Source organism: Mobula hypostoma, chromosome 10, assembly GCF_963921235.1.
Source record: "Mobula hypostoma chromosome 10, sMobHyp1.1, whole genome shotgun sequence".
Lineage (NCBI taxonomy): Eukaryota > Metazoa > Chordata > Chondrichthyes > Myliobatiformes > Myliobatidae > Mobula > Mobula hypostoma.
Genome location: NC_086106.1, coordinates 79,318,704 through 79,332,650, shown reverse-complemented (window position 1 = coordinate 79,332,650; position 13,947 = coordinate 79,318,704). Strand labels below are relative to the sequence as shown.

General features: G+C 40.9%; 1 protein-coding gene across 1 annotated transcript in view; it reads right to left on the bottom strand.

Moving 5' to 3' along the window:
* The window catches only part of LOC134352978 (protein sprouty homolog 2-like), a 157,159-nt gene that overhangs the window by 135,216 nt on the left and 7,996 nt on the right, over window positions 1-13,947 (bottom strand). The window lies entirely within an intron of this gene.

Here is a 13,947-nt window from a genome sequence, read left to right as displayed (position 1 = left end):
GTACAGGCACCGAGGTGAAACATTTAATTAGGCAACCATGTGGGTCCAATTTAGTAAACGATTCTAGACCCTCATAAAGACTGTGAATGAACTCTTGTCCTTTTACTGCTGAAGCATAACTCTAAGCAAGCCTCTAAGCTTCCACAGAGCATAAAATGAATTGTTTTTCAGCAATATAATGTGATAAATTGAGGAAGGGATTAGTATTAAAATCAAAGAATCATGAACCTTAAATAAATGCTAAAGAAGTGTTCAGTTCCACACAGATATCACTGCTAGACTCCGTCTTCATTAAATCTGGTAACACATTCCATATAGATCCATTATTCTGCATGTTGTCGCTAACTTCATTAGGCACACCACTCAGCTGAATGTATGAATGTATTTGTTAATGAACACCACTATGAACTTCCTTGCCAATGTTGTATTTTGTAAAACACTGTCCTTTGGTTTTTAGAATGGAGCCACTCTAGTACTGGCAAACCCAAGGTTTACAGTCAGCGGTTTGTGCAGTTGGCTACTTTCCTAGATTTATACTTAATGAGTGATTGATATCAATCCCATTTAAGCAAACAGCAGGGGATTCATACCTGTTCCTAGCAGGCAAAAGCCAACAATCATCTTTCACAACACTTTTCAGGTGCTCAGCAAAGCAATTGGAAGATCATTCTTTTAACAGAAAGCTGTTATTGATTAGTTTGTTCATTACATGCCCTCATCTTTTCCATCTTAATTTCCCAGAATCCTGAATAAAACAATTTCTCTGTCATCCACATTCAGAGTGCAAAAATTGTAACACTTGCGTATTGAACTCTGCTTCCAAAATGCAAATGGTTTGATGCACGGTGAGTCCAGAGATTGAAGGCCTGAGGCCGAAGACTGAAGGTAGAAACCTGAAGGAGTCACGAGGGCCTGGGTCACCGGGGTCAGAGATCCATGCGAATCTGGAAGTCAAAGCCCAGAGGTCGAACCGGTGATCGGCGTTGTGTGAGGAAGTCTGATGTCTCTATGTGTGGGAGTCTGGGGACAAGGACTGAAGGCCCGGTTGTGGCCTTGTGTGGGGTTGCAAACCTGTCTGGGTGTGTGAGTGGTGGGTGGGTTGGTGGGAGGGATGGGAAAGGGGCTTGTTTTGCTGCTGCTGCTTATGTTTGTACTGTGGAACACTGTGAACATGCTATGCTGGCAACACTTGTTAACGCAAATGATGCATTTCGCTCTATACTTCAATGTGCAAACGTTTATACATGTGATAAATAAATCTGAACCTGAATCTGAATTCAACCGAGTTAAAATGTAGAAGCAAAACTCAGCCTACATACGTTGCAACATCGCCTGCTTAGCACATGCAATGCAGCATATATTTCTACCCCAGTTCAGTCTTTTGCCAAATAAAAATTCAGAGAGGGAGATAGAGGCAAGATATTAAGGATCAGGACCTGAATCCAAAGACTAGTTTGAGAGATGATAATAATTCCTCACAGCCCTCCGTATTCTTATTAGTTACTGTTTCTTTTCAACAAAATAAAGTGCTGGAAAATAGACTTCTGAACTTCATTTTCTTTCATCTCTGGTTCTTGTGTATTTTTCACTCTCATTGTTCCACTCTGGGCAGTTGTGCCGTCAGCTGTTTAAGTCCAGAGTATTGGAACTCCTTTCTTAAACTTCTATCACTGTTTAACTTGCTCTTTTCATGTCACTTTCCTTAATAACTACCACTTCGATCACGCTTTTCATTATTCTTGCCCTTAGCATCAATTTAGGACTAGTCAAGCTACTTTGAAGCAACTTTAAAAAAAAAACTGTTTCAAAATTAAGGGTCCTATTTAATTATAATTTGGCCTAGATTTAAGAATTTTAGTAGGATTATATACTTAAAAACTTTAAATGGCCCATTCCACTGTAGGCGGCCCAATCCAAAAATAGGCTATCAGTTTCCTTATACTAATGTCTGAGAGATTTCTGCAAAGGCAGAGAATTATGTGCAATATCACAATACTGATTTCCTCAGTGACCTAGGCATAGTTTTCTGTACGTGGAGGGCAGAAATTGCATGCCTGCTATCACCAGATTGGTATATGACAAGGGGGGAGGAAGTAAAAGAAAAAAAAAGCAACATGGCATTTTGTATATATGATCTCATTTGACAGAATTAATAAAATAAAATAAGTGCAGTCAAGAAGGGAAAGTAACAATTAAAATATAGTTTAGAAGCTCTTGCCAATAGCAGAAGGAAACTAAACTCCTTGAGGAATGGATACAAACTGAAGCACGCAGTTTACTTTGGCGTTAATCCTGACTAAAATTTAACACACTAAAATCACCGGAACAAGACAGCAGGGAACATCAAGATAGGCATCAAGCAACATATCAACTACAGGCTCTTCATGAGGAATAAATACTGCAGCCTTTACATTCTGAGCTTTTCGTACTCAATAATACAGAGCACTGTGCTTCAGTGAGGAATTACTCAGCTGACATGAAATGTCTAGTTTAATTTAATAATATGCATCACTACAAGAAACTTTCCAACCAACTCATGCTCTAAGAATCCTACCAATATCACTCCCTGTCAGTTTATGTGGGAGATTCACCCAAGCAAGCTGCTTCAGAAGGGAGATGCCAGCTTAAGTCTGCCTCTGCTCAGCCGGTCAGATACCTGGTACGTATTACAGCACAATTAGTGATTGAAAGTGCCACACCAAGATACAACAGTGGAGGTTCCGCAGCAGAAAGTGTGATTCTGTCTTACTTCAAATTTTTTTTTAGCTATTTCCAATTTGGTCAAGTTCCCCTTGCAATTAGCCAAAACAACTGATATCTCTAAACTAGCTGAGCCTAGGACTTTTGGTGCAGACCAAACAATGACACATACTCTATATAGGTGCCTGCTCACCATATTCAAAGAGGGACTTTGGATTACTGCTTGGTTTAGAATACATATACTAACTACTTGGAGTACTGTGCTCAGTTCTGGTCACCTCACTACTGAAGGACATGGAAACCATAGAAAGGGTGTAGACGAGATTTGCAAGGATGTTGCCTGGATTGGGGAGCATGCCTTACGAGAATAGGTTGAGTGTATTTGGCCTTATCTCCTTGGAGCGACGGAGAATGAGAAGTGACCTGATAGAGGTGTACGAGTTAATGAGAGGCATTGATCGTGTGGATAGTCAGAGGTTTTTTCCCAGGACTGAAATGGCTAGCATGAGAGGATATAGTTTTAAGGTGCTTGGGAGTAGGTACAAAGGAGATGTCAGGGGCAAGTTTTTTACGCAGAGAGTGGTGAGTGCGTGGACTGGGCTGCCAGTGGCAGTGGTGGAGGCGGAAACGATAGGGTCTTTTGAGAGACTCCTGGATGGATACATGGAGCTTAGAAAAATAGAGGGCTATGGGTAAAGCCTAGATAGTTCTAAGGTAAGGACATGTTCGGCACAGCTTTGTGGGCTGAAGGGTCTGTAGGTTTTCTATGCTTCTATGTTTTCTATGTTTCTAAATGGTACAAAGAGAACACTCAGAGTTGAAGTTTGCATCTGAACTGTGCTGTACTCAATTCTGAATAAAGGCACAACTTCTGCCAATGTCACAAGAAATAAGAGGGAATGAACTGAAAATGCTAACTCTATTGTTCTCTCTAGGGGTGCTGTCTGAACAGCTGGATATGTTCAGAGATTTCTGTTTCTCTTTTCCTCAAAATTCACCTAAGCCCTCTGTACACGGCATTTTTTTTTTGCTCCTTTCGATATACTGTATGTGTGATTGAACATTGCCGGTCAGCAGACAATGACAATGCTGGTTATTTCCTTCCTGTTGAATAATATGCCTCATTTAGCAAATTCAATGCTTGCTGTGAAGCTGATCTTGACAAAAACGATCAATAAAGAATCATCCTTGGCAATCCTTCGCCTGCAGCAAGACGTTCCTCTTACACAAAGGTTTTATTTATTTTTGACACTTAAAGGTGCAAAAATTACTTTTTAAAAATATATCATCAGGCATTTAACCACAATAACAAAAACTGCCTGTGAACAGGCAAATGAATAACCTTGTCAGTCTTTTCTGAATTCAATCTTTATTTGCATCTCTGAGACTAATCCTCTTTCACTAAAGAGGAAAAATAATTTTGTGTTAATTTCCTCAGTTTTCACACAAGGCAAGTGACAAATCATGGCCATTTTGTACTGTGTTGCCCTGGATAGTGACCAGAGTCCTCACTCTCTAACTAGTCTGTACTAAGAAAGAAACTCTAGTAAAGTGAGGATATTAACTTTCAAATTTCACATAGACTCTGTATGTATGTATGTTCAATCAGGATCAAACCTAATTTCGGAGATCAGGTTGTTAATGTGTGCAAACCATCAATTGCAATTTATAGACTAGGACTAATAAAGATTTGCAGGTGTTTTTACAAATAAATTTAGGCATTGTCCACAAATCTTACTTGCACATCATTCTTATTAGTCATTAGATTTCTGGAAGCATTAAACATCGTAAATTACTATGTCAACTATTCAAACTTCATTGATTACAGTTTAATTGGAAGGCTCTGCCACCAGCTGCCCCCGTGAAATAGGTTTCTGGAATCCAATACAATATGCTTGGATTTGGTGTGAAATTCAGTTGCATTTACCTTTACACTATTTATTGCAACACCACCACAGGCCAGAGAGCTGGGGTACTGGTGCCTAGGGAACAACTAGAGTGCATTTTGTTCAATGTTCTGTCAGCAATCTCTACATTCTTTCTTTTCTGACAATCCCCATCCATAACCATAAGATATAGGAGCCATTCAGCCCATTGAGTCTGCTCTGCTGTTCAATCACCGGCTGATCCAATTCTTCCAGTCATCCCCACTCCCCTGCCTTCTCTCCATACCCTTAGATGCCCTGGCTAATTAGGAACCTATCTATCTCTTCCTTAAATACACCCAATGACTTGGCCTCCACAGAAGCTCGTGGCAACAAACTCCACTGACTTACCACTCTCTGATTAAATTTCTCCACATCTCTGTTCTAAATAGACAACCTTCAATCCTGAAGTCGTGCCTACTTGTCCTAGATCCCCCTACCATGGGAAATAACTTTGCCATATCTAATCTGTTCAGGCTTTTTAACATTTGGAATGTTTCTATGAGACGTCCCCTCATTCTCCTGAACTCCAGGGAATGTAGCCCAAGAGCTACCAGACATTCCTCATACAATAACCCTTTCATTCCTGGAATCATTCTTGTGAATCTTCTCTGAACCTGCTCCAATGTCAGTACATCCTTTCTAAAATAACGTCTGCACACAAAACTGCACACAATACTCCAAGTGTGGTCTCAAGAGTGCCTTATAGAGCCCCAACATCACATCCCTGCTCTTATATTCTGTACTTCTAGAAATGAATGCAAAACAATGCCTTCTTCACCATCGACTGAACACGGAGATTAACCTTTAGGGTATCCTGCACAAGGACTCCCAAGTCCCTTTGCATCTCTGCATTTTGAATTCTTTCCCCATCTAAATAATAGTCTGCCCATTTACTTCTTCCACAAAGTGCATGACCATACACTTTCCAACATTGTATTTCATTTGCCACTTCTTTGCCCATTCCCCTAAACTATCTAAGTCTCTCTGCAGGCTCTCTGTTTCCTCAACACTACCCACTCCTCCACCTATCTTTGTATCATCGGCAAATTTAGCCACAAATCCATTCATCCCATAGTCCAACTCATTGACATACATTGTAAAAAGCAGCAGTCCCAACACCAACCCCTGTGGAAATCCACTGGTAACCGGCTGCTAGCCAGAATAGGATCCCTTTATTCCCACTCTCTGTTTTCTGCCGATCAGCCAAAGCTCCACTCATGCTAGTAACTTCCCTGTAATTCCATAGGCTCCTATCTTGCTAACCAGCCTCGTGTGAAGCACCTTGTCAAAGGCCCTCTGAAAATCCAAGTACACCACATCCACTGTATCTCCTTTGTCTACCCTACTTGTAATTTCATCAAAAAATTGCATTAGGTTTGTCAGGCAGAATTTTCCTTTCATGAAACCGTGCTGGCTTTGGCCTATCTCGTCGTGCACCTCCAGGTACTCCATAATCTCATCCCTAACACTCTGTTCCAACAACTTCCCAACCACTGATGTCAGGCTAACAGGTCTATAGTTTCCTTTCTGTGCCTCCCACCCTTCTTAAATAGCAAAGTGACATTTGCAATTTTCCAGTCATCCAGTACAATGCCAGAATCTATCGATTCTTGAAAGATCATTGTTAATGCCTCTGCAATCCCTTCAGCTACTTCCTTCAGAACCCGAGGGTGCATTCCAGCAGGTCCAGGAGATTTATCCAACCTCAGACCATTAAGCTTCCTGAGCACCTTCTCAGTCGTAATTTCCACTGCACAATCTTCACTTCCCTGACACTCTTAAATGTCCGGTATACTGCAGATGTCTTCCACTGTGAAGACTGAGGCAAAATACGCATTCAGTTTCTCTTTCATCTCTGCATCTCTCATTATAATATCTCCAGCATCATTTTCTATTGGTCCTATATCTACCCTCAATTCTCTTTTACCCATTATATACTTAAAAAAGCTTTTAGTATCTCCTTTGATATTAGTTGCCAGCCTCCTTTCATAATTCATCTTTTCCTTCCTAATGACCTTCTTAGTTTCCTTCAGCAAGGTTTTAAAAATTTCTCACTAGCCTTGGCTTCCTTGTATGCCCTCTCTTTATCTTTTACTTTGGCTCTGACTTCACTTGTCAGTCACAGTAGTGTCCTTCTTCCATTCGAAAATGTCTTCTTATTTGGAATATATCCACCTTGCACTTCCCTCATTTTTCACAGAAACTCCAGCCATTGCTGCTCTGCTATCCTTCCTGCTAGTGTCCCTTTCCAGTTAACTTTGGCCAGCTCCCCTCCCATACCATTGTAATTTCCTTTATTCCTCTGATATACCAATACATTGGAATTTAGTTCCTCCTTCTCAAATTTCTTGCACATAACTTGCACTTCTCTCTCATTCCTTCTTCCCTGGCCTGCAAATTGCAGAAACGTGCGAGGGGACAGGACATTCAAACAGAAGTGCCCTCCGGCATGACCCTGTTATAGACCATCTCTCCTACATTACCACCCCAAGCAAAGACCATTCAATGTTTGTATAAACTGAAATTCTCCCCATCTGATTCTTCCAGAAGAACAGATTTCCTTCCACAATAAGGACACCACTTCATAGAATTGGACTCTCCTCTGTCAATGCTTCCATAACCTGTCCCTTTCCAGATGTTCATATATCACAGTCCTCTTATCACACCCCGCCCCCCTTTGATCCTTAGGCTTGTCTTAACTGTTTTATTGCACCATGAGACACCATGAGACTACTGGATCCCATGGTGACTTTCCAAAACCTGCCAATCATATTCTTCCAGAAGCTTGCTTTCCTCCACTCCTCAGACATTTCAAGACCTCTGCTTCCTGTCAAAAATAGGAATGTCATTGGCTTTAAGTGAGAGCAGAGGCAATAGGAGAGAGCAGACGAAAGAATTGGGCAGAGGAGATTAAATAACAAAAGATTGATGGCACAAGTCAAATGGATTCAGATTTAGATTTATTTATCACATGTACATCGAAACATACAGTGATATGCATCATTTGCCCTCACCCACAGATCCAGGAGTGTGCTGGGGGCAGCCCACAAATGTCGCTACACATACCAGTGGCAATATAGCATTCCCACAATCCTTGGCAGAACAGCACAGGAGACAACAAAAGCGAACACAGCAAGCAACAAAACAAGCCCCTTTCCTCCGTCCCACCCACGCACACACAGCTGCACGGTCCGCCGCTCCAGGACTGGCCTCTGAGCCTCCAATTTCCAGTCTTCAAGCGTCAACCATCAGGCTTCAACTTCTGGACTTCAAATCAACCTTCGATCTTTGGCATCGACCCCTGGACTATTCAATGACAGGACCCCAAACTCAAGGCTCAAAAGGGTGGTACTTGGGCCCAAAACAAAAAAAAAAGCTGGTTCCAAGGAAGGCATAAGTGGCAACAGCAGGTCAATGGCAATTGTGCTCCAAAATTAAAATGGAAGTAGTGGTAATGATCTGAAATTGGTGAAAGAAACACTCAGCACTCATGCTACAAGAGAGTCAAATTTAGAAATGTGCTATGTTTACTCAAGCATTTGTTGAGCTTTGGGGTTGGAAGATGAGGAGAGAGTGCTGCCGGGGCGAGGAAATAAAACATCGAGGAGCAGCATCTCAGGATCTCATTAACAAGTTATTCCACAGAAGGAGGCCATTCAGCCCATTGGGCCAGTGCCAGTTAAAAAGAAAGCAAGCTAATTTCCTAATTAAAAGTTACCTTCACCAATAATTTAAAGTTTCTATTAAATACTGACAGAAAATTAGATTTTAAGTCCACAACTGCTGTTAGAATCCTGATCCTGATGTGTTGAAGTTAACACGAAACAAAAAATTTATGCCATCCATTTCATGTGAGCAACAGCACAGGAGACAGATAGCTTTCAGAATGACAAATAACAATAAATGAGTTTCTGACTGAAATTTAATCAAAGATTTCATTTGGATTATAATAGAATAAGAATAGGTACGCCACAATAGAAAAGCAGTAGGTCCTGTTCCCTTGGTTTGACTTGTATAGTGATTCACAGCCTTCCTAATGTAAGGAACATATAAGGGTGCTTCAAAAGAAAGGGTAAAACTTAAAGAAATTAAGGACATAACTGATGACAGGTTCAGATGGATGGTTTGGTTTAAAGGGAAAACACAGGTGAATAGTTTTTGGAGGACAGTCCAGAGGTATATGCTAGATGGTAAAATTATAATTAAAAGCTCAGATCATGATTTAAAAATTTCTGTGGGAAATTTGGATTACAGCAAACAAATATGTTGTGTATTATGGCAATCAACAATAAGAAACTATAGGGTTTGATCACCACCTACACAAGTTAGTTGGTTGCAGCCAGGGATGCGATAGGACAAGTACTCCAAAAAGCAGATTCCATTCATATTTGATAACCATAAGGCCAGCATTGAATTGAATTGAATTGACTTTATTACTTACATCCTTCATATACGTGAGGAGTAAAAATCTTTACATGATGTCTCTGTCTAAATGTGCAATATGCAGTTATAGTAATTTATAATAAATATTACGTACAACAGGATAGTCAATATAACATAGAAATACAGTTCTGTCAGCATGAATTAAGCAGTCCGATGGCCTGGTGGAAGAAGCTGTCCCGGAGCCTGTTGGTCCTGGCTTTTATGCTGTGGTACCATTTCCCGGTTGGTAGTAGCTGGAACAGTTTGTGGTTGAGGTGACTCGGGTCTCTAATGATCCTTCAGGCCCTTTACACACCTGTCTTTGTAAATGCCCTGAATAGTGAGAAGTTCACATCTACACATGCGCTGGCTGTCTGCACCTCTTTCTGCAGAGTCCTGCGATTGAGGGAAGTACAGTTCCCATACCAGGCAATGATGCATCCAGTCAGGATGCTCTCAGTTGTGCCCCTATAGAAAGTTCTTAAAATTTGGGGGCCCATACCAAACCTCTTCAACCCTCTGAGATGAAAAAGGCACTGTTTTGTCTTTTTCACTGCATAGCCGATATGTACAGACCATGTGATATCCTCGGTGATGTTTATGCCGAACATAAAGCTGTTCATCCTCTCAACCCCAGATCCATTGATGTCTATAGGTGTTAGCCTGTCTCCAATCCTTCTGTAGTCCACAAACAGCTCCTTTGTTTTTGTGACATTGAGGGAGAGGTTGTTTTCTTGACACCACTGTGTCAGGGTGATGAATTCTTCTCTGTAGTCTGCCTCATTATTATTTGAGATTAGCCCAGTCAGTGTAGTGTCGTCAGCAAATTTAATTAGCAGATTGTAGCTGTAGGTGGCGACACAGTCATGGGTATATAGAGAGTATAGGAGGGGGCTTAGTACTCTACCCTGAGGGGCACCTGTGTTGAGGGTCAGAGGGGCAGAGGTGAGGGAGCCCACTCTTACCACCTGTCGAAGATCTGACAGGAAGTCCAGAATCCAGCTACACAAGGCAGGGTGAAAGCCGAGGTCCCTGAGCTTGTTGTCGAGCCTGGAGGGAATTATGGTGTTGAATGCTGAACTGTAGAGGAAGAACAGCATTCTCACGTAAGCATCCCCCTTCTCCAGGTGTGTAGGGACAGTGGGTAGAGCTGTGGCTGTTGCATCATCTGTCGATCAGTTGTGTCGGTAGGCGAATAGTAGAAGGTCCAGTTTGGGTGGGCATGCTGTGGATGTAGTCGTTGACCAGCCTATCAAATCATTTGCTTATTATTGAGGGGATGTTACATTGGTCTTTTTAGGTACAGGGACAATGGTGGACGTTTTGAAGCAGGAGAGCACTCTATACTGGGAGACGGAGAGATTAAAAATGTCTATAAATACACCTTCCGATAATGCCACACACATCCTGAGCATACACTCTGGATGACGTCCGGTCCTGCGGCCTCATGACTGTCGACTCATTGGAAACACCTGCGTACTTCGGCCTCAGAGATGACCAAGCTGCAGGTCGCATCATCTGCAGGTCTCCTCAGGAGCTCAGTATTGGCAACATTGAATTGAATGTAAAAAAGATGTAGCTCATCTGGCAGAGACATAGGAGCAGAATTAGGCCACTTGGCCCTTCAAGTCTGCTCTGCCGTTCTATCATGGCTGATTTATTATCCCTCTCAATCCCATTCTCCTGCCTTCTTCCTGTAACCATTGACGTCTTTATGTGTACATTCTAGTAACATATTCATTACCAGAATGTACATATGCAGAGGATTTAGATGAGGACAGGACATGAATAACCACACAAGCAAAAAACTTGCAATACGTGTTCTCCAGTTTAACCCATGAAAAGGGACATTTGGCTGAGTTACTGTGCACTTTGCACATCTATAGAACCTTGCTACACTTTGGATCATTGCTGTCAGAAAAATAATGAAGATTATGTAGGGAGGAGAAACATTGTATGGAAATTAAAATTTAAAGCATCCTTTGCTTAAAATAGGATCAGATCCCTCATCATCTTCCTCTGAGAAGTGAGCAGCTGTCAGCAGCAGGCTGCCTCTTTACTCTAACAGTAGAAATTTGAATGAATTTCTCTTTTCTCCCTTGCTTTTTAAACTCACCTGCTATAATACAACATAATTTCTCAAAAATTCACTTCCCTTGCCTAACAGCTTAGTGCCTAATGGCTGTCTAGGTACAAGGTCTCATCTTCATATTCAATAATATAGACTCCACATATTGTTGTAGAAAAAAGGAAATAAAAATGCAAGATTGTAAACTCTGTCCTCAATTTCTGGCACCGGTTGTTTGTCCAGGCCATTCAGAGATAAGCTTACGTTGCTGTAGTCCATCTTTTGCCTTGCCAACTGTCTGAGTGCTTGGCTGAGCCAAATCCAAATTCATATCTGATGCCTTGCAGTTATTGTTACAATTTGACAAGAGAACTGTAATTGAGCTCTAGTGCTGAATTACATCTCTGGCACAGTAGGCAAGTATCCGGCACACAAAGACATTTTTCCATAAGTTCATTATACAGTTCATGTGCTAACAACATTTTAACTGTTTGGTTGCATTAAACTAACGAATTTCCTGAATACTGAATGTAGCATTTCAATGCCTAATTATTATGTAATACATAATTATGTAATTATGTATTAATCTGAAATAATAATAAAAACATGTTTTGGTCATGCAAAATTAGAATCTCTGAATAAATCTTTCAGGAATGTCAACAAACATAACATTGGCATCAGGGGTTAAAGACGTAACTTTAAAAGAGAATCTTAAAGGAAGAAAGTAGGAAGGTGGAAAGTTTTAGGAAGGAAGTCATAGTTTGTAAACGTAGGCATAACTTCTCATCACATAAAACTTAAACCTGATGATGATCAGCTGATGGACTAAAGGTGCATGTATCTTGGAGAGTTGGAGAAGACTGCAAATTTTAAAATTCAGCAATTGCATAGCTGGGAGCAAAAGCAGGGCGAGTGAGAAGAGGGATGATGCTTCAACAGCTGGAGCATTAGTGAGGGTTAGGATATATATTTGTGCAGCCTTATTTTTACAGGAAGGAGAACAAGGAAGATTGGCCAGGACTGAAGTTTAATTATGAAGTTCACAGGCAGCAAAGGCATAAATATAAGTTTTAACACTTGTCAGTTAATGCAAACAAATAATTCTACAGAGATGAAATAAATATTCTTACTGATGGTGTGAGTGTATGATTTACAAGCTCAGCTAGATTTCAAACATTACACCAATCTGGTTCACCCTCAGTCATCCAGCAGAGATATAAATGGTTAAGAGTTAATGGTGAAAACCAAATAGTTTTAGTCTTTCTAACTTTTATTTAGTGGAACTTTTCTTGCATTTAGTAATAGATATTGAATTATAACAAATCAATGACAGTGAGTCAAGAGTGGGAATGGCTCTTCACATGGCCTTGGACAACACAAACACCTATGTCAGGATGCTGTTCATCGACAATAGCTCAGCATTTAATGCCATCATTCTCACAATCCTGATTGAGAAGTTACAGAACCTGGGCTGGTGATAATAAACCTGACTCTGATTTTGATTCTGATACATTGCAACTGAGTCTTACAAGTTTTTCATTGCACCAGTACATATCTGTACTTGTGCACATGAAAATAAACTCGAATTGTCAGGGTATATGTGGAAACTGTCCGTGCATTTGGATGATACAATGAAAGAGCGGTATATGCATATGAGATAGAAGGCCAAGGGTAGATTTGTTTGGGACTCAGTGGTCGTGATGCAGTGGCAGAAAGTTATGTCGAACTGAGTATGAATGCAGGGAATCGAAGCAGATGCATGAAATCTCACCTATTTGGTCAATGGTCAGAATCATGGGAAAAGAATGGCATTGTTACCCATGTACGATAGGGTCAGAAGGTATCTTACCATTGCTTGGTCCTGAAGAAGATCATTCATGATTCTGATGACACTCAGTTCCATAATGTATAGGATATTAGGAGGGAAAGATGGGTGTGGCATTATATTAAGGAACTGAAGAGGGAAGAGATCTCCGAAGTAGAGCAACAGCTTGCAAAGTGATTGGGAGGTAAAGTCTCTTTCAGGGAGTGAAATGTTTGGGGAGGACAGTACCCAGAGAAAGAGAACCATTAACATTAGCTGACAGAAGAGCCAAGAAGAGGAGGAGACACCTGATGGTTTAGTAGGATTAGGTTTAAGCAGCAGTGTGTTATTTGAATGGACATGATGAGCTCAGCGATGGCATGGGAGGAAAGAGTGGAAACTGGAGGAATATGGAAAGTAAGAATGAAGCTAAAACAAGGGTAATGGAAGGCAAGTCTCTTAAAGAAGCTTTACACCAGTATGCATTTGGATGATCTATTCTTAGCACTAAGGGAATCGATGAGAACTTCTCATTGGAGGCAAGCTTGGTAAATATAAATGACAGAGAAGGATTTTGAAGGTAGCTTGCTGTAGGGTAAAAGAAAGCCAAGGGCTGTCTTTACATTTTAGGATGTTGTTGTTACACTGAGCAGTTTTGACCTATCTGCTGGGGTCTGTTGGCTCCCTAGGCAATTGAGGCAGGTAGCAAATTTTAAAACAGTTTACCTGCCACATCTATTCATGTATGTGTCAATTAGAGCTAAGAAAACAGAAACATTAGGTATATCTGAGTGAAACCAACCGGAGTATAAGAAGCAGTTCTATTGAGTACTAGAGCATCTACCATAGGGAGGAGGTTGTGATTAAACAGATTATTGTCTATAGCTGTGGTGATGAATGAAGAGTCAAAGCCTCTACAAACAGCTTGATGAAAATATTGCTTCAAAGTACGTATATCCTAGATCCAAAATTTGCACAGCTGGTGATTGACAGACAAATTTGGTGAACATTATTCAAATAAGGAT